Source organism: Triturus cristatus, chromosome 3_1 (assembly GCF_964204655.1).
Source record: "Triturus cristatus chromosome 3_1, aTriCri1.1, whole genome shotgun sequence".
Lineage (NCBI taxonomy): Eukaryota > Metazoa > Chordata > Amphibia > Caudata > Salamandridae > Triturus > Triturus cristatus.
The window spans coordinates 1,040,933,536-1,040,960,092 of NC_140583.1; the positions used below are offsets into that span (position 1 = coordinate 1,040,933,536).

The 26,557-nt window shown below is 51.1% G+C and overlaps 1 long non-coding RNA gene across 1 annotated transcript in view; it reads right to left on the reverse strand.

Annotated features, from left to right (window-relative positions):
• Positions 1-13,397, reverse strand: part of LOC146861463 (uncharacterized) — a 33,837-nt gene extending 20,440 nt beyond the window's left edge. Inside the window, exons 1-2 of the long non-coding RNA XR_014978964.1 lie at positions 13,263-13,397; positions 7,993-8,064 (exon numbers count right to left, since the gene is read on the reverse strand). This is a non-coding gene — a long non-coding RNA (uncharacterized LOC146861463). The remainder of the gene's footprint in view (positions 1-7,992; positions 8,065-13,262) is intronic.
• Positions 13,398-26,557: the final 13,160 nt, after the last annotated feature.

Consider the following 26,557-nt stretch of genomic DNA (forward strand, 5'->3'; position numbering starts at 1 on the left):
TGGGATGTTGATCACCCTCAATCGATTTGACAACTGTCTTTGTTGTCTCCGTTACTTCTATTACCTCTGTCTTTATATTCCCTTTCACAAAGTGTAGCTATGAGTTCAGTCTCTTTTGCCAGCATGTATGTTCTCGACTGTAATGTTGTCCCCGTTGTACTGGCCCATTTCACCCCAGTGAGGGGGGTGCCGTCCCCTCTGACCCAGCTACATAATGTTAGTAGGCTGGCCCAGCCTACGCTCGGCCAGCACGTGTATATCTTAATAAATAGCCCGGGGTCCCTGGGCCTGGCCAGATAGTTGCCAGCCACTACAGTAAACAAGTTGTGTGCCTCCATGTGTTGGCTGAGCTAAGCCTGGCACCAGGATTTTACACTGGCGATGAGGTGGTCTTCCCACCCTGCCGACACTCACCGCACCTGCTGCTCACACTGGCTGTGTGAAGCCGCCCCTGCCACGCCTTCCGCACCGCCTGCCTAACTCCTCGAGCGCCTGGTCGCGCTCCTGCCGCCACCTCCAAAGTGCCCGACTCCGGTGGCCAGCGGTCTCTCTCTCCAGGCTCCAGCAGCCCTGCGGGCCACGCACGCGCACACATGTGCGGCCTCCTCCAGCGCCCGCTGGCCCCGGATCCTTGGCATCGCGGACCCCAGACATCTCCCGAGCCTGGTAAGAGCATCAGCGCTTGCTCCCTGTCCGCCTCTTCACGGCGCTATCCTGGCCACGTGCTTCTGGGGCACACCACGTGTTTGGCTCAGCCCACCCTGCCGTCCATAGGAGCACTGCCTGCCAGCTGTTGCCTGCAAAGCCCACCTGCCAGCCTTTGCCTGCAAGCCTGCCTGCCAGCCTTGCCCACAATCAAGGAGCACATCAAGAGTTCACGCGCCTGCCTGGCACAGTTACACAGTGCCTGAACTGAGCCCACCTGACCCGCTCTACAGCGCCACCCAGTGTCTGTGTGTGCTCACCAGCCGAACCTCCCCCGCCTGGCTGCCCACGCTCCTGCTTTCAGAGGGATGATGCCGCCACCCAGCGCCACACTCCACGCCACTTCAGGCCACGTGATCTGCCCGCCTACACCTCGCTTCAAGGTCTGCCACCACTATCGCACACACTGCTGTGTCCACATGGCAACAGTTCCTCCTATTGAGCCGTTTACCATCACCGGCCTCCCACCCTCCTAGGCTGCTTGCTGGAAGGTATGGGTTGCGCGCTTGGAGAACTACTTTGAGGCCGCAGAAGTCCTGGCGCCACGGCGGAGGTCCATGCTTCTTCACATTGGAGGGGTGGAAATCCACAAACTTTCCAAAACCGTGCGAGAGGCGGGACCCCCAAGAAACTACGCCTCAATGCGCGACGCCATCACGGACTACTTCGAGCCGTTTGCCAACCCCGACTACGAGCGGTTTTCACTCCGCCAGGCCCGCCAAATACCGGAAGAGTCCGTAGATGTTTTCTATGCAAGACTAAAGGAATTGGCGAGCACCTGTACCCTCCACGACGCGTCGTCCAAGATGCAAGAACGAGTTTTGCAAGAACATAACATGTCCATGAGGGACATCTTGATGCTGGGCCGCTCCGAAGAATTGTTTAAAGCCAGAGCTGGGCATACGGACCCCAAGGCGGCCGCCACTGTCAAGAAAGAACCGGTGTGCGCCATCCGCACTGACACTTAAGTTACACGACCGAAAACCACCAAGCCCAAGAATACGCCATCCCAGCAAAGCCCGCATAGTCGCCCGTGCAGGTGGTGTGGAGGTCCATCACCTCACGACGGAGCATGCCCAGCGCAAGGCAAGCCTTGCAGTGCCTGCAGAAAGGTAAATCACTTCTCCAAAGTATGCCGCTCTACACCGAGGAGGAAGCAATACGGCCCGCTGCGGTGAGTTCGCGCAATTGGTCCGCAATTGGTCCCGCTAGCAGCGACATGGATGATGATGAAGCCGATGCTGCTACCGTCCACGTGGTCAGAATGCTGAACGTTCTATCAGCCATCCAACAGGCTACACCCATATGCAAAGTCAAAGTACAGGAACATGCAGTAGATGCCCTCATCGACACAGGAGCTACCATCAATCTCATGGCTGCCAGTGTCTACGGAAGTTTGCCGAATCCCCCAACACTGCGCTCCACCAAAGTATGGGTCTATGCCTACGGCACCAGGTCTCCACTCAAGCTATGCGGAGTATTCCAAGCCAACCTCTCTCACGAATCGGCACACCAACGTGCCAAAGTCTATGTGTCACAAGAAGGCTCAGGGTTTCTGCTGGGCTGTCGGACTGCACAAGATCTCAACCTGATCCACTTTGCATTTACCGTACATGCCAATGGTCTAGACCACCTGCTGCAAGACTTCGGAGTGCTATTTGAAGGAATTGGATGCCTGAAAAGTCCAGCGGTCTGATTACACATTGACAGGTCTGTCGCCCAAGGTTGCCCTCCGTCACAGGAGGATCGCCTTTCACCTCCGCCCCAAAGTGGAAGCAGAGCTGCGCCTGCTGGAAAAGGCGGGAATCATCGAACGAGTGTGTGGCCCCACCCCCTGGGTATCGCCCATTGTCGTCGCCAAGAAACCAAAGCAACCAGACGCAGTCCGCATCTGTGTGGATATGAGGATTCCAAACCTCGCCATCAAACGCGAGCGCCACCTGACCCAGACTGTCGACGATATCATTGGAGAGCTAGCTGGCTCTAAATGGTTCTCAAAGATGGACCTTCGCTCCGGCTACCACCAGATTCCACTCCACCCGGACTCCCGCCCCATCACTACGTTCTCCACCCATGCAGGCCTTTGGCGTTACACTCGACTCAACTTCGGAATCTCCAGCGCTGCCGAAGTGTTCCAAAATATAGTCAAGAATGTTCTCCAGGGGCTGGAAGGTGTACTGAACGTAAGCAATGACACTCTGGTGCACGCACCCACCCTGGAGGAACATGTCCAGCGCCTCCACGCCGTGTTCTCCCTCATCCGAGACAGTGGACTCACCCTCCACTGGGAGAAGTGCGAATTCTTGAGAAAGGACATCAGCTTCTTTGGCTATCACTTCTCTGACAAAGGCATTGGTCCTGACCCAGACAAAGTAAAGTACGTGCAAAATGCCCCCGCCCCGACGTCAGTGTCTGGCGTCCGCAGTTTCCTGGGCATGGTCACGTACTGTGGCCGTTTTCATAAAAAATCTATCTGATCTGACCGGACCTCTCCGAGACCTCACCAAAGCCACCAGCCACTGGGTATGGGAAGATGAGCAAGACGAAGCGTTCCGCCTCACGAAAGCCGCCCTAGCAGCAGACACGACGCTGGTGTACTTTGACCCCCGAAATGCGTCCCAGCTGGTGGTGGATGCCAGCCCCACAGGCCTAGGAGCTGTTCTGGCCCAACAACAGACTTGCGGAGAATGGGCCCCCATCGCATACGCCAGCAGGATCCTCACACCCACGGAGCAGCGCTATTTTCAAATCGAAAAGGAAGCTATCACGCTTCTGTGGGGTAGCCGCCATTTCCACATTTACCTGTACGGACACACGTTCACAGTTGTAACCAACCACAAACCCCTCCTCCTGCTCTTTACAGGGTCTTCGTCGTGTCCTCTCCCACGGATAGAGAAGTGGGTATTGCATCTCCAAGAGTTCCAGTTCACCGTGGAATACAGGCCAGGCACCCGCAATCCAGCAGACTTTCTGTCCAGGCACGCCAGGCCGGTGACTGAGGCAGAAGCTACTGAAGCAGCAGCCACCGAAGAATATGTGCGGACGATCATTGAACGATCCAGACCGCTCCCCATCTCACTAGAGGAAGTAATACAAGCCACACAAGAGGACGATTGCCTTTTAATTGCCATCCAGGCAGTCACCTCAGGAGACTGGAGACCATTGCAAAACCCGACACCATTTTGCACGACCGAAGCCTAAGCCACGCTGAGAGCTCTACACCAAGTGTGCCATGAGTTGTCCGTATCCACCGATGGCTGCCTCATGAGAGGTCCCCGCCTCGTCCTGCCGGAGCACCTGTCTCACCAGGCCGCCCTCCTCGCACACGGAGCGCACCAGGGGATTGTGAAGTAGAAGAACCGCCTCATGAGCAAGGTCTGGTTTCCCGGCCTAGACCAACAAGTCGAGTCAATTATCCAGCGCTGTCCAGTTTGTCTTGCAACCAGCCTGCCCTGCAGACCGGCACCGGTCATCACAGCAGCGGGTCCCAATAGCCCATGGGAAAAAGCCAGCGAGGACTTTGGCAGCCTACCGGGAGGAAAATACATGTTGGTGGTAGTGGACGACTTCTCCCGCTATCCGGAGATCGCAATTCTCTCCTCCACAGCAGCTGGAGAGGTCATCCCCAAACTAGAAAAAATAATGGCAACCCATGGTTTAACTGGAGAACTTCGGACAGACAATGGCCTGCCATTCACCAGCGCTGAACTACTTGAGTACCTATCGTCCCACCGGATCAAGCACCGCCGGGTGACCCCCAGGTGGCCCCAGGCGAATGGGGAAGTGGAACGGCTGATGCGGACTCTAAACAAGACCATCCAAATAGCCTTAGCCGATGGCCACATCCTAGAACAAGTGTTGTACCAGTTCCTCCGAGAGTATCGCCTCACGCCCCACTGCACCACCAGTATCTCTCCGAGCCACCTGTGTTTTGGTCGAGTGGTGACCGATACCATCCCGCACCATCCATCATGGGCAGAAGCTCCAAATCCCCTGAACCAATAACTGACACGGAGAACAAAGACCAACCAGGAAGCGTCCCAGAGGAGGCATGCATCAGAAAGCCCAATCATTGGTGAAAGAGTGCTTGTGCGAGACGCCACGCCGGCGGAAAGTTCAGGATGCCGTACGAACTGGACCCTTGGACTGTAACTCACATCAAAGGCACTATGGTGACAGCATCCTGTGGGTCCGAGAAGGTAACCCGCTATGTATCGTTCCCTGATGACGATGCGGATGAGGTTCCACTACCCGACGAACCAGCAACGGGAGAACCGAGCAACCATCAACAGCCTGGAGACAGTGACGACGGCCCCGCAGCCATCAATGCGAGGGCTGGCCGCAAGGCCCCCGCTCCTGATCAAGCCCAAGAGCAGGACCTGCAGAGCAGCCAGCCGACACGAGACAACGGCCAGCAAGCCGTAGCAGGCCCGCCGTCCCCAGTCAGGAACAGCCAGAATCGATACAGCCTGCGGCCTCACCTGAAGCCGTCCCAGAAGTACCAAGACTTTGTTGCCTGACATCGACCTCCTGAAAGGAGACGCAGAGGTACCAGCAGATCAAGTAAGACTGTTCCACAAACATTTAGTTTTGTCATGGAATTATGCTGACAATTGATGTTTTGTTTCTCAATGTCATGTGTTGATTTTAATTCTTTGGGTAAAGGAGGAATGTAATGTTGTCCCCGTTGGACTGGCCCATTTCACCCCAGTGAGAGGGGTGACATCCCCTCTGACCCGGCTACGTAATGTTAGTAGGCTGGCCCAGCGTACGCTCGGCCAGCACGTGTATATCTTAATAAATAGCCCGGGGTCCCTAGGCGTGGCCAGTTAGTTGCCGGCCACTACAGTAAACGAGTTGTGTGCCTCCATGTGTTGGCTGAGCCATGCCTCACACCAGGATTTTACATTTACCTGACTAATCTCTTAGTGGCTTGTTGGCGAGGAACGAGAAGAGACCAAAAGTGATCAAGAAGAGTAGAGGGTCTAGTGTGTACACATATTAAGGTTCCCCTAAGGAGTCTTACAGTGATCGTTTGCTCTGCAAGAGCCATTTTGGTTGCTTAATGCATAGGTTTGGAAACATATATTTGACCTTATTGTGGTTGAGAGGCACATGTTTGTGGCGCTGTTCAGGATATGGCCGAGACCAAGATGTTGATGCTGGTCGTGTGCGTGGTGTGTGCATGGGTATGTGATGGGTGGAGACAGCAAGCACCTCATCCAAGGTACCATGGGACCTCTCCAAGTAAGCTGGCTAACATAAAATATGAATAATTATTAAAAGATGATAATAAAGTAGCACGAAAGGTGAAAACAATGAACATGGCACTTGTCTTTTTGTCTGAGTGTTAAAAAGCCTTGTTTGTGTTGCAGTTCTTTCTGTTCGCTCCCCTCCCCGTAGTTATTTGAAGTTTTAAAATTGTATTTATTATGAATTAATGATGGTGTTGTTGTGTTTAAGCTGATGTATATGTGTGTTTTTTAGTTGTTTTGGCTGCCAAGGTGTTGCACTTTATCCTCTTCAGAGGGTTTTAGACACTGTAAGCGGACAGCTTTTCAGAAAAGAAATGCCAGAGATTAGAAAATGCAAATATTGCAGTAAATTGCCTGAGAACCGTGCACCATCTCAGCAGCAGCACAGCACCACCTCCACATCTGAGCACCAAATCCAGAGCAGCCCTACCTCAGGACCAGTGCAGCCCCACCTCAGCAGCAATTCACTACTAATGCAGCACCACTTCAGCATCAGCGCAGCTCCACCTGAGCACCAGCTCAGCACCACTTATGCATAAGCACAGCACCACCACCTCAGCATGACTCAGCACCACATGAGCATCACTCAAAACCAGCACAGCCCCACTTTAGCACCACCGCAGCATCAGCACATCATAACCTCAGCATCAGTGCAACACTACCGCAGCACCACAGTAGCACCCCCTCAGCACCAGCGCAGTACTTCAGCACCAGTCAGCTTCACTCAGTACCACTACAGCAGCACCACTGCAGCACCACCTGAGCATCACTTAGCAGGATCTGATACCAGCGCAACACCAGCACAGCACCACCATCACTCAGCCCCATTGCAGCACCACCCAAGCATCCGCACAGGATCACCTCAAAATCACACAGCACCAGCGCTGCACCACTTTAGCACCACCTGAGCACCACTGCTTCATCAGCGCAGCACCACCTTGCATCAGTGCAGCACCACTTCAGCACCAACGTAGCACACCCTCAACATCAGCACCATCTCAGCATGAGCAAATGACCACCTTCACATCAGTGCACCACCACCAGCGCAACCCCATCGTAGCAGCAATTCAGCACCAACACAGGACCACTTCAGCTTCAGCACAGCACCACCTCAGCATCAGCGCATCTTCTCAGCACAGCACCAACTCAGCATCACTCAGCTTCAGTTCAGCGCTCCCTGAGCACCAGCTCAGCACCACCAACTTACATTACTCAGCACCACCCCAGCATCACTCAGCAGCACCTCATTATCACTCAGCATTATCTGAGCATCAGCTCCGCACCAGCACACCACCACCTCAGCATCACTCAGCACCACATGAGTATCATTCAGCATTACTTCTGCACCAGCAAGCCACCACCTCTGCATCACCTCAGTCTGCTCTCAGAGTCTGGCATCTGTTGATTCTCTCCAAGTGTCCGTTTACTACTTATGTTGTAATTCTCGTACTATTTCCCAACTTCCACTCTCCCGCTGTTTATGCCCCCATAACAAAAAAAACCTATAACAAACAAGCATTAGAACAGCAAAAGAAATTGCCAGTATTGCAAGGACAGAAAAACTAGCAGACATTGTATATGTTAATTCTTTTTTTGATAGGGTCATTCATTTGTACATATTATCTACTTGGTTATATATAAGGTAAACATTGCTTATATCACATTATTATAACGTGTCAACATGCTGCATAGCAGCCTCACTGCTCTACAACATAGCTTAACCCCTTCAGCGCTGCGCGGATTCCCCCGCGGTGCTGAAGGGTTCGAGCGCGGGCGGGGCCATGACGGAACGGTTCGGTCATGAGCACAGCTCAACCGATGCTCATGACGGAATCGTTCCGTCATGAGCATGGAAGGGGTTAAAGACATTGGCAAAGCCAATAGCTCTGGCTAAACACTGTCCCAAAAGTGACACCTATTGGCTATGCCAATGCTTTTTGAATTTTAGGGTTAGTTTTGGGCTCAATGACTCAATTGTCAAAGGTCTTCTGATTGGTCAAGATTAAAGGCAGAAAAACATGATTTTACTTACCGAGAAGACGGAGTCTGTTCTGGTGACCTGGTGCTGTGAGAATTGATGAGTTGTAAAGATTGACTTGTCAAACTAAGAAAGAATCAGATTTATTAGACCAAGGCGAATTCAGCCCACAAACTCAGACACTTCAGTAACCGTGGATACACTACCTTAGCAGTAGGGGGTGCAAACTAGGGTGATTTTAGGGCAGGAAAAATGAACCTAACTAATATTAAAAGCGCAAAAGTTGTTCCGCTCACCAGAAGTTTCTCAAATCATGTAACCTTTCCCCATCGTTAGTAATATTTTGGACTGCTGCTAAATTATAACAAACTCTTCCCACCAAAGTAATATAAAAAAGGCACAACATGTGAAATGTATGTTACACTTTATTAGCAGCACACCTGTATTCTCTGCAGCCTGAGGGGTGTTAAGGGAGGAAGGAGAGAAAGGCAGGAGGTGAAAGAGTGGAGGCGGACAGGTCATGATGGGAAGAGGGGCACTAAAGGAAGGGGCAATGCAGGGGTGATGGCGGAATTGATGCAGAGGAATGGCCAAAGGTGAGGGTAGCTGAACCAAGGCAAGGGACAGAGAAGAGGAAGGAAACAGAAGGAAGAGGGTAGATGCAACATGATGGCGGTAATAGATATATGAAACTGTACCAAGGTGTGCAGAGTTCATCCAGTCTTGGTTTTACTTTGCATTCTGGTATATGTAGTTTTGTAGATTAAGATAACAATATGTCACGTACCAAAGCGAAGCAGGCCTTCACAGTGAAAGTAGGTCTAGCATTGTCTCTTTTGGCTTTGTCAATGCCTCTTTTGTTTTTTAAACGTTTCTGCAAATTTTATTGTGGGGGACACCACAGAGCCAAAACTAAACAAAATGTCTAAAAGCAAAAATATTTCCTGTCTCAAAAGGCACACCCTGTCATAGTAGTCCCTTTCACTGAAGGGAACTACTTTGTATGTGGAAGTGCTCCTTTTGAAAGGGCAGAATGCCCTCACTCAATGTGATGTTACTCAATGACTCTTTGCTGCATGCTATATCCTGTAGTGGGCAGACCACAAAAACGGTGATGGATTAAAACCATGATCTCTTGACTTGGTAAGAGTATTCTGCATCATTCAGAAACTCTGTCCATCACCACCCCCTTTTTTCCAAATCGATTTTATCCACACTCAGTGTGGGAGGGTATGCTCAGACGTGAGTCCCTTGCTCATTGCACCATCAGGATTCAGGCAAGCCGGGCCGACGAAGGCTGTGATGCCAGAAACCGGTCCCCGGAAGCTTGTTTCCTTCCCAGTATCAGAATTGGCTTGGTAGTTTGGTTTGCCCTGTTCCCATCATGCACTGGGACAGGTACAGACTAATTTGCATGTAGCCAGGTTCTGAACTGGGATGGTGCAGTGAGCTAAAAAACGGTGATGGATTAAAACCATGATCTCTTGACTTGGTAAGAGTATTCTGCATCATTCAGAAACTCTGTCCATCACCACCCCCTTTTTCCCAAATCGATTTTATCCACACTCAGTGTGGGAGGGTATGCTCAGACGTGAGTCCCTTGCTCATTGCACCATCAGGATTCAGGCAAGCCGGGCCGACGAAGGTTGTGATGCCAGAAACCGGTCCCCGGAAGCTTGTTTCCTTCCCAGTATAAGAATTGGCTTGGTAGTTTGGTTTGCCCTGTTCCCATCATGCACTGGGACAGGTACAGACTAATTTGCATGTAGCCAGGGTCTGAGCTGGGATGGTGCAGTGAGCTAAAAAACGGTGATGGATTAAAACCAGGATCTCTTGACTTGGTAAGTGTATTCTGCATCATTCAGAAACTCTGTCCATCACCACCCCCTTTTTCCCAAATCGATTTTATCCACACTCAGTGTGGGAGGGTATGCTCAGACGTGAGTCCCTTGCTCATTGCACCATCAGGATTCAGGCAAGCCGGGCCGACGAAGGTTGTGATGCCAGAAACCGGTCCCCGGAAGCTTGTTTCCTTCCCAGTATAAGAATTGGCTTGGTAGTTTGGTTTGCCCTGTTCCCATCATGCACTGGGACAGGTACAGACTAATTTGCATGTAGCCAGGGTCTGAGCTGGGATGGTGCAGTGAGCTAAAAAACGGTGATGGATTAAAACCAGGATCTCTTGACTTGGTAAGTGTATTCTGCATCATTCAGAAACTCTGTCCATCACCACCCCCTTTTTCCCAAATCGATTTTATCCACACTCAGTGTGGGAGGGTATCGTCAGACGTGAGTCCCTTGCTCATTGCACCATCAGGATTCAGGCAAGCCGGGCCGACGAAGGCTGTGATGCCAGAAACCGGTCCCCGGAAGCTTGTTTCCTTCCCAGTATAAGAATTGGCTTGGTAGTTTGGTTTGCCCTGTTCCCATCATGCACTGGGACAGGTACAGACTAATTTGCATGTAGCCAGGTTCTGAGCTGGGATGGTGCAGTGTGCTAAAAAACGGTGATGGATTAAAACCATGATCTCTTGACTTGGTAAGAGTATTCTGCATCATTCAGAAACTCTGTCCATCACCACCCCCTTTTTCCCAAATCGAAAGAGTGGAGGCGGACAGGTCATGATGGGAAGAGGGGCACTAAAGGAAGGGGCAATGCAGGGGTGATGGCGAAATTGATGCAGAGGAATGGCCAAAGGTGAGGGTAGCTGAACCAAGGCAAGGGACAGAGAAGAGGAAGGAAACAGAAGGAAGAGGGTAGATGCAACATGATGGCGGTAATAGATATATGAAACTGTACCAAGGTGTGCATAGTTCATCCAGTTTTGGTTTTACTTTGCATTCTGTTATATGTAGTTTTGTAGATTAAGATAACAATATGTCACGTACCAAAGCGAAGCAGGCCTTCACAGAGAAAGTAGGTCTAGCATTGTCTCTTTTGGCTTTGTCAATGCCTCTTTTGTTTTTTAAACGTTTCTGCAAATTTTATTGTGGGGGACACCACAGAGCCAAAACTAAACAAAATGTCTAAAAGCAAAAATATTTCCTGTCTCAAAAGGCACACCCTGTCATAGTAGTCCCTTTCACTGAAGGGAACTACTTTGTATGTGGAAGTGCTCCTTTGGAAAGGGCAGAATGCCCTCACTCAATGTGAAGTTACTCAATGACTCTTTGCTGCATGCTATATCCTGTAGTGGGCAGACCACAAATGTGAATAACAAAAACAGACCAATGGATGAAGAGGGCAATCTGAAAAAACATTTAAATAAGTATACTATGCATGCAATTGTAGTAAAATAAAAAGGTCTTGGCTAACATTAGATATAATAAAAAGCAGGAGTAGAAGAGTTTATTTACCGAACAAGGGACTATTTAAAATATCTGATGGAAGAGGGTTGGAAGGAGGTAGGGGGGGGGTGTGCGTGAGAGGGGGGGAGAAAGGAACAGAAAGAGAAACGGAGTGAAAGAAAAAAATGTGGGCGATAAAGATAGGAATGGAGAGAGGACTGGAAAGAAATGGAAGAAAGAGGAAATGTGATAGAAAGAGAATGGAAGTGAAGTAGGGAGAAATGGTGAGACAAAGAAGGAAGACAAGGAAAAGGAAGCAAGAAGGTGGGGCCAATAAAGAAAGGATGTGATGGGGTGAAAGGGCAAATGAAAAGTGCTGGAGGACAGAGAGACTGCAGGAAATAAGAGGAGAAAGGGTGAGGCAGTTAGCTGGGGGAAGCGATGTGAAGTTTTACAGGTGTCAGATGTGAGGAACTTATCCAGTCCAGGTTTTATTTTACATTCTGAGTTTTGTTGTTTCACATTTGAAATTAGAAACGCAGGATTCCCTGCACCAGAATGTAGAAAGAGAAACACAGGAATGAAGGAAGAACCTGCTGTTGTCCTGGAACAACTAGACACCCCTGAGGGAAAGAAAGAGAGAGGAAGACATGAAGTAGGAGGGAGAATATGCAGATGGAAGGATTTAAAGAAGACAATATCACAGGAGTGAGAGAGAGAGAAAGTATAGGAAGTCCCGATGAACTTACTTTGACTAATAGAGGTAAGAGCTGAAAGACAGGTACAGGCAAGAAAGGAAAAGGGAGTGAAGGTGAAAAGCGGAGGGGGGGGGGGCGGTGGAGTGAGAGAGGAGACTTGGCCAGGTTCCCCTCCAAGTTTTACCCCACATTTTGTACTAAAGCCCTAATTTCTACCGCCATATGCGCCTCACCCCAAAAGAACCGGTTGCTCAGTACAAGAAAGGACCATTCAACCTGGACCCAATGCCAGTCCAGGATTACCTGCATCGATTCACCTTCCAGAATCCCCGCACTTCTTGTACCCCTCTGCCTGCCTTTATGCACGCACTAGCTCCTTCATTACGAGCCCTCCAAGCGGAAACACTGAACATCTCCACCTCCTCAGTACCAGCCCACCACCCCTCCCCCCCCCCCCCCCCCCACCACAACCCGTGCTGCCCCTGATTCCGGTTCTCCATCACCAGCCTCAGACATCAGGCTCGCCATTATTAGTCCTATATTACCAACCTCCTCGCCTCAACCCTCACCCAGTGCCCCGTGCCATCTTTGCTGCATCCTTCCTTCCTCCTCAACTATCAGACTCTATGCACAGCCACTCTCTGCTGCATTCCCATCAGCAGTCTGTGTATCTCCCCCCAGCAGCACTGTAACCCTACATGGATTGCCACCTTTTGCATCACCAGCCCCACTGCCTCCGTATTCACCCCTGTGCGCCCCAGAATCAGCCCCAATCCCAGTCTGTGTGACCCCCCCCCCCCCCCCCTTTCCCCGTCTGTTCCAGGCGCAAACCGATCTACACAATTACAGCGATTCCACGAGTGCATTTCACTACTCATGACGCATTACAATAAAATACTTACTAAATGGGCCAGACGCATAACCACAACCTTTGACCCAAGCACACCTGTACATTAATGTTAAGTGCACGCGCTCTACCCCTCACGCATCTTCCCTCCATTGCCCACTTTGAGCGCGCGACCTACGCCAGGATAAGAACACCAACATGCTTCTCACATAAGCCGCACCACAATTCAAGAATCTTACAACCAACTACACTCGCGAGACTTAGCGTAACCCGCGTGAAGCCTCGACCAGGGTACGAAGCACTATATTATTACTACATTACAATGAAAACAAGCACCCACACGTTGTTTGTCGTTGCTCTTTCACATGGGTTTGTTGTTTCCTGTTTAAAACGCAGCTCTAAAGGGAGGTCAGAGCCAGATTACACTGAGGCTGATGCGAAATGTTTTAAGTGTAACAGAGCATTTTATAAAGAGAAACACAAACACTCACCCAAGGGAATGATGCGCAGATGTGCTTCAGAGAGGCGGCAACTCCAGCGTACGGTACCCTTCCAGATGTGATACTTTTATCTTCGTTTCTCCTGTCGGCTCCTCCCAGTGCTGATAGTTTCGTTTCTCTACTTGGGCGTTATTATGAGGAATGCCAAGTTTCAGTAGAACTTCTGTTGTTTAAGTCGGTAGATTTGGGGGTAGGGAGAGAGAGAGCGGGAGTGTGTGTGTGGGGAGGAGGTGGGTGGTTAGGAGAGAGAGAGTGAGTGTGTGTGGTGTTTGTGGGAGAAAGAGGTACATTATCCGCAGTTTGTGTGCAGTTGAAGCAAGTAGGGATTTATCCCTCACTTAGCGAAGGAGAATCTGACACTGGCTGTTACCAAAAGAGAACAAGCAATGGCAAAGCCAATAGGACTTGTCTATGCAAGAGCTATTGGCTTTGGCAATGTGTTTTAGGTATGATGTATACCAGTGTGGCTGCTGTTCAGCATTGGCTAAAAGTTAGTGGCATTGAGAGTCGTAGAGTGGAGTTTGGGGAGTGTTGTGACGTATAGTGGAGTAGGGGATGAATAGCGTCCTAGGGTGTAGTAGAGTGGAGTAGAGGTCTCTTGTTCAGTGGCAGAGTGTTGTAGAGTACAGTGGCGTAGAGTGGAGTGGGGTGGAATAGGGTGGAGTGGGCTGGAGTGCATTGAAGTAGTGGAGTGGATTGGATAAGATTGGAGTAGAGAGGAGTGGATTGAATTAGAGTTACGTGGCATAGAAGTGAGTTGGAGTGCATTGAGGTAGTCGAGTGGGTTGGAATGAAGTAGAGTGGGTTGGATTGAGTAGAGTGGGGTGGATTTGAGTTGGGTAGAGTAGGGTGGATTAGAGTGGGGGAGGATTGGAGTAGAGGGGTGGATTGGAGTAGAGTGGGCTGAATTGGATTGGAGTGGAGTGGAGGTGGGTGGATTGGGGTGGACTGGACTGGGGTGAATTTGAATGGAGTGGGGTTTATTGGGTGGGGTGGATTGGATTGGAGTGGGGTTGATTAGATTGGATTGGGGTGGGTGGATTGGATTGAATTGGGGTGTGTGTACTGGATTGTAGTCGGTGGATCGGATTAAAGTGATTGAACTGAGGTGGGTAGGTTGTAATGGAATGGGGTAGGGTGAATTGGAGTGGGGTGGGGTGAATTGGAGTGGGGTGGAGTGAGGAGAATTGTGGTGGATTGTACTGAACTAGGGTGGTTTGGAGTAAGGTGGATTAGATTGAAGTGAAGTGAATTGAATTGGTTTGAAGGGGAAGGGAGGGGACTGGATTGGTGGGGAAGGGATTGAATTGGAGGGAATGGGATTGGATTGGGTGGGGAGAATGGATTTGTGTGGATTGGAATGGAGTGGTGTGGGGTGAATTGAGTGGGGTGGATTGGGGTGGGGCAGATTCGAGTAGGGAAGATTGGAGTGGAGTGGATTGGATTGGATTGGCGTGGGGTGAATTGAATTGGGGTGGAGTGGATTGACGTGGGGTGGATTGGATTGTGGTGGGGTGGGGTGGAATTGGATTGGGTTGGATTGGGTTGGGGTGGATTGGAGTGGGTGGATTGGACTGAGGTTGGGTGGATTGGAGAGGGGTGGTTTGGAGTGGGGTGGAGTGGATTGTGATGGATTGGAATGGAGTGGAGTGGGGTGGAATGGACTGGACTGGAGTAGGGTGTATTGGAGTGTGTGTTGGAGTGAGGTGGAGTGGAGTGGATTGTATTCAAGTGGATTGGATGGGATGGATTGGATGGTGTGGATTGGAGTGGGTTGATTGAAGTGGGTTGATTGGAGTGGGGTGTATTGGAGTGAGGTGAATTGGATTGGGTTGGATAGGATTGGAGTGGGTTTGATTGGGGTGGGGTGGATTGGATGGGGTGGATTGGGTTGAGTGGGGTGGACTTGATTACAGTGGGGTGGATTGGAATGGGGTGGGTGGATTGGGTTGGGGTGGATTGGAGTGGGGTGAACTGGATTGGAGTGGATTGGATTGGGTGGAATGAGGTGCATTGGATTGGAGTGAAGTAGAGTGGGGTGGACTGGATTGGAGGGGATTGGATTAGGTGGAGTGAGGTGGATTGGATTGGAGTGAAGTAGAGTGGGCTGGACTGAATTGGAGTGGGGTGGGATGGAGTGGGGTGTATTGAGTGGGGTGGATTGGGTGGGGTGGATTGGATGGGGTGGATTGGATTGGAGTGGGGTGATTGAACTGGGGTGGTGTGGATTGGATTGGACTGGAGTCGGGTAGATTTTTTTGGAGTGCGGTGGATTGGATTGGGGTGGGGTGGATTCTATTGGAGTGGCTTGTATTGGAGTAAAGTGGGTGAAGTTGATTGGAGTGGGGTGGATTTGATTGGAGTTAGTTGGTTTATGGTGGATTGCAGTGGTGTGGATTAAGGTGAATTGGAGTGGGGGTTGGATTTGTGTGGGGTGGACTGGATTAGCGTGAGGTGGAGTGAGTGACTAGATTAGAGTGGGTGGATTGGATTGATGTGGGGTAGGATGGATTGGGATTGTTGTGGTTTGGATTCGGATGAATTGGAGTGGAGTGGGTGAATTGGAGTGGGTTGATTGGGTTGTGGTGCATTCGACTGGAGTGGGGTAGATTGGATTGGAGTGGGGTGGAATAGATTGGAGTGGAAGGACTGCAGTGGGGCAGGGTGGACTGTATTGGTTTGGAGTGGGGTGGATTGGAGTGGCTTGGACTGGAGTGTGGTGAATTGGATTGGAGTAGGGTGGGTTGGGTTGGATTGGAATGGGATGGGTTGGAGTGGGCAAATTGGAGTGCAGTGGATTAGATTGGAGTGGGGTAGATTGGATTGGATTCGATTGGACTGGAGTGGGAAGGATTGGAGTGGGGTGGATTGATTTCTGTGGGGTAGATTGGATTGGATTGGGGTGCGGTGGCATGCAGTGGAACATTTGGAGTAGGTTGGATTGGCGTAGAGTAGGGTGGATTGGATTGGGGTGGGTTAAGGTGAATTGGAGTGGTGGATGGATTTGCGTGGGGTGGACTGGATTAGCTTGAGGCGGAGAGGGTGACTGGATTGGAGTGGGGTGGATTGGATTGAAGTGGGGTAGGGTGGATTGGAATGTCGTGGTTTGGAGTCGCATGAATTGAAGTGGAGTGGGTCGATTGGAGTGGGTGGATTGGGTTGTGGTGCATTCGACTGGAGTAGGGTGGATTGGATTGGAGTGGGGTGGGGTGGAATAGATCGGAGTGGAAGGACTGGAGTAGGGTGGGGTGGACTGTATTGGTTTGGAGTGGGGTGGATTGGAGTGGCTTGGACTGGAGTGTGGTGAATTGGATTGGGGTCGGGTGGGTTGGGTTGGATTGGAATGGGATGGGTTGGAGTGGGTGAATTGGAGTGCAGTGGATTAGTTTGGAGGGGGTAGATTGGGTTAGATTGGAGTGGGGTGCTTTGGAGTATGGTGGATTGGACTGGAGTGGGAAGGATCGGAGTGGGGTGGATTGATTTCTGTGGGGTGTGTTGGATTGGATTGGATTGGATTGGGGTGAGGTGGCATGCAGTGGAACATTTGGAGTAGGTTAGATTGGCGTAGAGTAGGGTGGATTGGATTGGGGTGAGGTGAGGTGGATTGAATTGGAGGGCTTAGATTGGATTGGGGTATATTGGATTGGTGTTGATTGCAGTGGATTGGGTTGTGTGTGGTGGATTGAATTGGTGTATGGTGGATTGAATTGGATTGGTGTGGGTGGCTTGGACTGAGTTGGGTGGATTAGTATGGGGTAGGGTCGATTGGATTGAGGTGGATTTAAGTGGGATGGATTGGATTGGGGTGGTTTGGAGTGAGAAGATGAGATTGAGGTGGATTGGTTTGAGGTGGATTGGATTGGGTGGATTGGGAGGATCAGTGCGGGTGGATTGGGGTGAGTGGGTTGGACTGAATTGAAGAGGGGTGGAGTGGGATGAATTGTAGTGGGGTGGATTGGTTGGAGTGTATTAAATTGGTCTAGGGTGGATTGGATTGTTCTGGGTGGATTGCATTGGTCTGGGGTAGATTGGATTGGTCTGGTGTGGATTGGATTATGGTGGATTGGATGGGGTGAATTGGGATCGATTGGAATGAGGCAGACTGGATGAGAGTGGATTGGTGTGGGATGGATTGGAGTGGGGCAGATTGGATTGGTACGGGGTGGGGCGGGTTGTGGTGGGATGGATTGGATTGGGGTAAGTGGTTTGGATTGAATTAAAGTGGCGTGGAGTGTGGGGTGGATTTGATTAGTCTGGGGTCGATTGGATTGGTCTGGGGTGGATTGCGGGCTGATAGGATTGGGGTGGATTTGATTGAGTGGGGTGGATTGGTTTGGGGTGGATTGGTATGTGGTGTGGTGGATTGCAGTGGAGCAGATTGGGGTGTACCCCATGACTAAACGTTACAGCGTCATCTCAAGATTACAGATAAGAAAGAACCAATGTCTTTTTCCAATATTTAGAACAATCTTTCAAGAAAGTGCAAAGTGAGAAAAGAAGACTCAGAAAAATAAAAGAAAGTTAACTCTAGAAAATAAAACTTTTTGAATTTTGTTTGTCCTGCTGGGCACATTTTCACCAGTCACATATCTTCTGTTTGCAGGGCACTGGAAGTTAAAAAGAACAAAATAGTAACTCAATCATGTCAGAAGCAGCAGACGGGCACTAATTAAGTTGAATCAATCAATGCTTGGTCCCTGGTCCACAGAATGGAATGGAAATGATGCGTGGCCCTCAGTGACCAATTACGAGGCTGTAAAGAAGAATGCCACACAAGCCAACAAATTGTAAGCAACGGGCGGGCTCTAAGCCCTTTTTGTTGAATACAGTGTCTCACAAGCGATACACATGCGCTAGCTCATGCTATCACAGGCTCGACCCTAAAAAGGTTCCCTTTATCCTATTCTCCTTTCAAGCTAAACATTTCAAGAGGACCTCTTTTCCCTTCTTTAAGTACAGTAGAAGGATGAGTAAAGCAGTGAATTTACAGACAGCTTTCATAATAAAAGTGAGGTCGGCACTTGAACATTAAATAATGATAATGCTTAAGTGTAACGTGTACACATCTGTAAATTATGGGACTATCAGGACTGTACGAGATCTAAATGGAGTCCTGGACATTGTTGTATTACAGCAGCCAAGTTCTGCAAGCACAACTGCAGCCAGCAAGACGTACCCTCCTTCAAATGGTTTCTGGTATTTTGTCCAAAAAAAAGGTTAAAAAATGACGATGCACTTTATACAACGATATTTTCAGCATATTGGCTAAAAGGTAAAAAAAAAGTGAAAAACCTCATAAGATATTCCAATACTTTAATTTCTGGTATCTTATCAAGGAGTATTTTTTTCTCCACAGAGACAAATCGTGAATGTGCCTAGTGCAAAACTGTGTGCAACTCTCCCAGAGCTGCTTTCAGGCCTTAATGGGTAATCATCCTTCAGCCTTTTTAGCCATGAAAGAAGTTTCTTTCCCAACAAATCTTTCCTAAATAGCCCACCCAATTACAGGAAATGTACGTGTCTGAGTCATGCATTGAAAAAAGCTTGACTTCCTCCATCGCCTGCATAATTTATACTATATTCATGAAGGCTGAAGCAGGTGTGAATGAATGTGATACATGAATGTACAGTCTTCTCACCCATGCATAGTGCACACAGTTAGAGGTTTCACATTAACTTACCTGAGTGTGGGTGTCAGAGTATGCAAACGAACACTCAGACTTGGTAATGAATTTAAAACATTTGCAAAGCCATTCTCAACATTCTTTAGCATATGAAAGTACAAGTGTATAAGAAATGGTGTTACTGGTTGACTGGGGTGGGATCCCTGGTCAAGCATCAACCACAGTCCTCGTCAGGGTGAGGCACAAGCCAACCCTAATGTAACATGTGCTCAGCCCTCTGGTAGCTTGGCACAAATCAGTCTGTTTAAAATTTAAAAAATGTTGTATTGGCATCTATGATATAATCTTTGATACAATCAGCTTAATCTCAAAATCACAGTAGGAATACAGTTTGTAACACCATGTCAGAAATCAATCTCAAATACACATTATAGGGATACAACTGAAACAGTGGTGATTTCAACATCATGTTTCCCTGTGGTTCACTTCAGAGTGGTCTCAGTTATCCTCCAGGTTTACCATACAGCTTATTGATTTCCTGCTGTAGCTGGGTGCATTGTGTGGAGTATCTGGCCCGCTGTCAACATTAATTGTCACCCATGCACTTGCTCTGAACAATGTTTGTATAGTTGCCTCACAATAGCTCAATAAGAAGTAATAAAAAAGAAAACGAAACAAACTCAGTGCATCCAAAACAATATTTAGATACTCAACTAAAACATATGTAAATCCATCAGGGGTCCTCTGTCAATAGGTATGTATAGAACAGCTTCACTGGTTCGTCTATCAGGCCTGGGGCCCCAGGGGGGAGGGGAGAGAGGGGAAAGCAGTGAGGGCCCACGGAACGCGGGAGCAAGGGCTAGTACCAACCAGACCAATGAAAGAGGCAGCGTCATCCAGGTGTCACGGTGTCTGGGGGCTAGTCCCACCCCCCTCTCAGGATCCCAGATTTTTGCAAGGGTTCTGCACTAATCGCCATGTATTTAGGGGACACGCGTCTCTCCCAGTCAATCATTTACCGATGAGCTCCTCTGTGAGCTGCGGTCAGGTATATTATGTGTGTCCCAAGCACTCAATATATTAGCCCATGGTTCCCCCAGGGGTTTGCGCCGTTTCGTGATCTTATCCTCCCGGATCAAAGCCTTTTCCTCTGCCCTAGCCCAACAGGAGACGTCATTTTCCCAGTCTACTATTAAAGGGTTCGTCTTTGCCTTCCACCTGAGCATTATTCTCCATTTCGCCAGGAGGAAAGCCAGGTCTATAAACCTATGACCCATTCTTTTGGACTTGGGTCTCAGGAAAAGGCCCAAAAGGCACACCTCCAGGGAACATGTCATTGTACATGCCAAAACCTCATTTACGGTACCTACAATTTTGGTCCAGTAATTTCTGAGCCCAGGACAAGCCAATATCATATGGTCAAAGTAAGCGTCTATTTGCGAGCATCTGGCGCAGGCCTGGTCCTCTCTACCGTATACTACGTTCAGCCTATGGGGGGTGAAGTAAGTTCTATGAAGTACGTTGAATTGTATAAATTTAAAAGCAGCATTCCTGGACACTTTTTTTGAGTTTTCCAGGGCCTTCTTCCACTCCCTCTCAGTCAGCTGCCTAGCCAGTGTGCCTTCCCATCTCTCTTGTAAACGGGGCAAATGCCGAAGAGTTATTTCAGTTATGGCCAGATAAAACCATTTTACCAGGTGTTCCGCCGAGCCCAAAGTCACCACCTACTGGAGGGCCGCATAAGTAGGAGATTCTTTCGTGTCAGCTCCCCACAGCGCTATCAAAGCCCCCGTATCTTATGATAATTCAAAAACTGTCCCGGCGGCAAGTCAAGATACTCTAGAAACTCATTTAAAGGGAGCAGTTTACCATCCCGATAGCAATCTCTGACCGATAGCACTCCTGAATCCTCCCATCCCTGTAATTACTGCTGTGTAAGAGGGGGACCCATCCCCGCCTGTGGTAGTCCAGTGAGTTGTAGACTTGGTGTGTAAAGCAGCGCATTTCTAGCTCTCGCGGTACATCTATCCCAACACTTCGCTGCCACTGTAAGCAGTGTCCCCATATGACTGATCCTCTGGCAAGGGCTGAGCTTCCTAGGGAACAATGCCCCCTATGCAGTGCCGGCTGGAAGTAACAAAGTCTCAAGTCCCCTGCGATCCAGCCATCTGGCCAGCCACTGAAGCAGTGCCACTTCTCCGTACAAATCGTAAAAATTAATTCTGACCGTACTAGTACGATCCGGACCGGCTTTCCAATTTACGATTCGTACGGAAAGCGTCCCGTACACGGGGAATGACTATGCCCGCTATGAAGCGAAGTTTGTACGCACCGTACCCCCAGCACGAATGTACGGTGCGTACCCCCAGCGCGTAGGTATGCACCGTACCCCCAGCGCGTAGGTACGCACCGTACCCCCAGTGCGTAGGTACGCACCGTACCCCCAGTGCGTAGGTACGCACTGTACTCCCAGCGCGTAGGTACGCACCATACCCCCAGTGCGAATGTACGGTGCGTACCTCCAGCGTGTATGTACAGTGCATACCCCCAGTGCGTAGGTACGCACCGTACCCCCAGCACGTAGGTACGCACCATACCCCCAGCACGTAGGTATGCACCGTACCCCCAGTGCGAATGTACGGTGCGTACCCCCAACATCGCGTATGTACGGCGGATGTTGCGGGTACGCACCGTACATACGCGATGTTTTGGGTATGCACCGTACATACGCGATGGCGGTGTACGCACCCACACCATACATAAGCAATGGGGTGTACGCACCGTACATAGCAATGTCCGTGTACGCACCGTACATCCACAACGCATGGGGGTGTGTGGCTGTACGACTCGTACCCCTGTACCGTACTGAACCACGGACACTGGAAAACAGCACAAGGAGGGCCTATTCGACTCACACAACACCACAAAACACGTCTACACTGCACAAAAAATGGAAAGGACTGACCTGGACACATCCAAACAGGCAAACAGAGGGCCAAACTCACAACCTCCCCATATAACACACCCACCGAAAAATTCAAACTGAGCCCCACCCACAAATGGACCAATAAAAAGGGCCCACACACACAAACCATGAGCCTTTGCAACAGACTCACTGCAGCTACAGAGCACACACAAACAACTGCACCCATCCACCTTAATATATACACCTTCACACACACTCCTTCACACACACCCCCTCTCCACATTCTGACCCACACCGTCACATTCAGACCCACACACCCACAACCATCCACACCCCCACCACACACCATGCCCACAGACAAGAATCCAAAGTTCACAAGGGAGGAGCTGGAGATCCTTGTCAATGAAGTCATCAGAGTGGAGCCACAGCTGTTTGGAACATTGGTCAGACAGACCAGCATAGCTGAAAAATCACGCCTGTGGCAGAGGATCGTCGATAGGGTGAATGCTGTTGCACCCATCAGAAGGACCAGGACCGAATGTCAAGCCAGGTGGTACGATCTGCGGAGGGCGGTCAAGAGAAAAATGAATGAAGACCACGCCCAGAGCAACATCACTGGAGGTGGTGCGCCCCGCAGACCAGTACATTACCATCCCTGGGAGGAGAAGGTGATGGCCATGCTTCCGCCGGTGGGAGTACATGGACTTCAAGGACTTCCAGAGCCTGGTGAGTTATGTTATGTTATGTTATGTTATTTATTCTTTTGTATAGCGCAACGGTTACTCAAAAAGAGTGTCCCGGCGCTTTTTAGGTAAGGGAAACAGATTTCAGAATAACACAACACAACTAAAAACAGGTTAAAAGATAAACAAAAAGAAAGCACACAACTGGGAGACCTATTGAGTACACAAACAACTTACGTAACATGGGGGTAATGGCATCCACACCCCAACTACACCAAATGCACGCAACTACCCCCAAGCCCTCACCGGCCACAACCACAGTCAAAAACAACGCGAATGCCAATAACATGTGTGTGCCCCATTGAGAAAGCAAGGCCATGCTATGTCCCATGCTACACGAAGCACCAACCCAAGAATGGATGTCCGGTATGCTGGGAGGGTGGGTGCCACAAAACGCATGTTTGAATTCTAAATCAGACACAATTGCCCTCATCCCATATGGCCCAGCCACATACCCATGCACCATGCGCAATGCACAGGGATTGGGAAAGTACTGACAAGATAGCTCACACTTGGCCCTGGTGTAGGCAGCACAAGGCCCTCCTGTGACCAGTGCAAACACAAACACCAAGACAACAAGGTCAGATATCTAGGACAGGAACTCACACTCACTGTCATGGCAGCATGCTCCATGGGGGGACAGCTACATCACCTGGGAGCCCCAGTGCCAAATCACACTACACCCACCAGCAGGCCCTGTCACACACATCCCTTACACAAGCAGACACCACCAGGACAGGTAATGGATTTACCCACTGTCACAATGGACATGTAACACGACAAGACCAATACATAGCCGAAGAAGCACCCAAGCCGCAAATCGACATGTCAAAGACTCAGGAGACCATATCAATCTGTCCCCCGCAACATACCCATCCACAAGTGAACATTGAGGAGAATGCTAGGCACATACAACTACCTGGAGGAACAGTGCCAACTTGAATGTGTATGAAACATGCATGTTGCATGAAACAGCATTAACATTGTCTGTCTCTCACACACAGGGCAACGTGATGAACATCCCCCCAACAATGGGGGTGAAGAATCACAGTCACAGGCTCGGGAGGAACCTGATCCCACCGGCAGCGACGCCTCTCAACACTCTGTGGATGACCCCGACCGACCTGGACCCTCTGGTGTCCAAGCCCCTGCAGAACCTGGTTCAGGAACATCTGTGCCAACCACCACCCCCATTCCTTCCACATCCCAGGAGACACCGAGGAGCCCTGCCCGCAGTGAACAACAGAGCTGTTGGAAAGCGTTCCCCGGGAAGGCTGCGGAATGCGTTCCTGACCACCCGGAGACCCACCTTCCCCAGAGTTAGGCCGAGCAAGAGCGGGGAGGCCCTTCCTGGAAGGGTCTCGTACCTAGGATCGCACACGCTGCGCTTACTCTCTTCTGATAGAGGGACACCACACAGTAGTTCTTCGTAAGACAATATACTTTATCGTAGTTGTAGGGGATCTTTATGATCCAGAAGGCAGGTACAGAATTAGTGTCACAAACGGCGGTGATCTTGGGGTAGCAGGACAGTCTTTGAGTCAGTGTCTCTGCGGAGTATCCGGCGCACAGCTCTCAATCCTCGAGCTGAGGGGATGTGGCTTCTCTTGGCAGTCTTTTCCGATTCTCTTGGAGGAGGGGGCCGCGAGTCACTCAGCAGGCACAGGTGGTTCGGAGTTCGGGGAGCCGCGACAGCGTCAGCAGGGCTCAGATGGTTCAGAGTTCGGGAGCCGCGACAGCGTCAGCAGGGCTCAGATGGTTCAGAGTTCGGGGAGCCGCGACAGCGTCAGCAGGGCTCAGATGGTTCAGAGTTCGGGGAGCCGCGACAGCGTCAGCAGGGCTCAGATGGTTCAGAGTTCGGGGAGCCGCGACAGCGTCAGCAGGGCTCAGATGGTTCAGAGTTCGGGGAGCCGCGACAGCGTCAGCAGGGCTCAGGTGGTTCGGAGCTCGGGGAGCCGCGACAGCGTCAGCAGGGCTCAGATGGTTCAGAGTTCGGGTAGCGTTCTTTGGTTCGAGGAGCGATCGAGCCGCGACCAGGTCAGCAGGCTCTCGTCAGTCCAGGTCTTCTTCTCCTCCCGTCCCTTCCGCACCCCTTGTTATACTTCTCCTCCTCTTTGAAGTCCGGGGACCTCGCCGAGAGGGGTCTTGGTGCCTGGGGGGCGGTGTGTCGGGGCTTCCTGTCGTTCGGCCCCTTTGATCTGTTCAGGTGGGGCCGGGAGGGACTCCAGACACCCAGCAGGCGAGGCGGCCGCTCACCGGGGGCCTGGTGGTCGATCGAAACCTCCCTTGGGGAAGAGACCAGAGGTGTGACAGGGTCGGCGCCTCTCGGTCTGGCTTGGGGGGGTTTCACTCTCCCTCGGCCGGGCATGCGTGTTGGGGGCCTGGCCGGCCATCGGGATGTTGGGCCATGGTGGCCGGAAGTCTGTGACATGGAGGATCGGTGCGGTTGCAGGGTGGCTTGCTGGTCGGGAGGGCCCACGCCACGAGGCCGGTCTCACACGCGCCCCCCCCAGCTGAAAGGCGGGGAGAACTACCCATCCACGTGGGGGTTCTCCTCGCTGAAGCGGAAGAATCGGGACAAACCGTCCGCGTTGGCGTGGTCCGTCCCGGGGCGATGTTCCACAGTGAAGTCCATCCCCTGGAGGGAGATGGACCAGCGTAGCAGTTTGGGGTTTTCCCCTCGCATCTGCATCAACCACCGCAAGGGTCGGTGGTCGGTTTGCACTCGGAAGTGTGTTCCGAACAGGTAGGGCCGTAGCTTTTTGAGGGCCCAGACTACTGCGAAGGTCTCTCTTTCAATTGTGCTCCACCGCTGTTCTCGGGGCAGCAACCTTCGGCTGATGAAGGCTATGGGCTGATCTTCACCCTTGTCGTTGAACTGTGAGAGGACTGCCCCGATGCCGTGTTCCAAGGCGTCCGTCTGGACCACAAACTCCTGGGCGTAGTCGGGGGCCTTAAGCACCGGAGCAGTACATATAGCAGTTTTTAGGGCGTCGAACGCGTCCTGGCATGGGGGAGTCCATTGTACTTTCTTGGGGTGTTTTTTGGAGGTCAACTCTGTGAGGGGGCCTGCGATGCTGCCATAGTTCTTAATAAACCTCCGGTAGTAACCGGTGAGGCCCAGGAAGGCCCGGACTTCCGTTTGGGTCGTTGGGGGTTCCCAGGACAAGATGGCGTCGATCTTTGGCTGGAGGGGGGCGACCTGTCCGCTTCCCACCTGGTGCCCCAGATAGGTTACGGAGCCGTGCCCAATTTGACATTTGCTGGCTTTGATGGTGAGTCCGGCCTGGCGCAGAGCCAGCAGGACTTGTCGGAGGTGCTGGAGGTGCTCGGTCCATTGGGAGCTGAATACCGCTATATCGTCGAGGTACGCCGCGCTGAACCCCTCTAATCCGGGCAGGACCCTGTTCACCAGCCGCTGGAAGGTGGCCGGGGCATTCTTCATTCCAAACGGCATCACCCTAAAGCAGTAGTGCCCATCCGGGGTGGAGAAGGCGGAGCGCTCCTTGGCTCCCTCGGTGAGGGCAATCTGCCAGTATCCACAAGTTAGGTCGAAGGTGCTGAGGTAGCGAGCGGCCCGAGGCGGTCGATGAGCTCGTCTGCGCGGGGGATAGGGTGAGCGTCCGCTCGGGTGACCGCATTGAGTCCTCGGTAGTCCACGCAAAACCTCAACTCGGGGACGACACCAGGGGCAGCCGCTTTCGGAACCAGGACTACCGGGCTGGCCCAGGGGCTGTCGGAGGGTTCAATCACCCCGAGGGCCAAAATCTTCGCTACCTCGGTATGGATGCAGGTTCGGACCCGATCAGGGACCCGGTAGGCCCGGTGTCTTACTGGCAGGCTGTCGCCAGTGTTCACGTCATGGACACACCAGTCGGTGACCCCAGGGGTTAGGGAGAAGAGGTCCGCGAACTGCCTTAGTAGCTGGCGGCAGTTGTCGGACTGCTGGGCTGTGAGGGCGGTTGACAGTCTCACTCCCTCCACGGAACAATC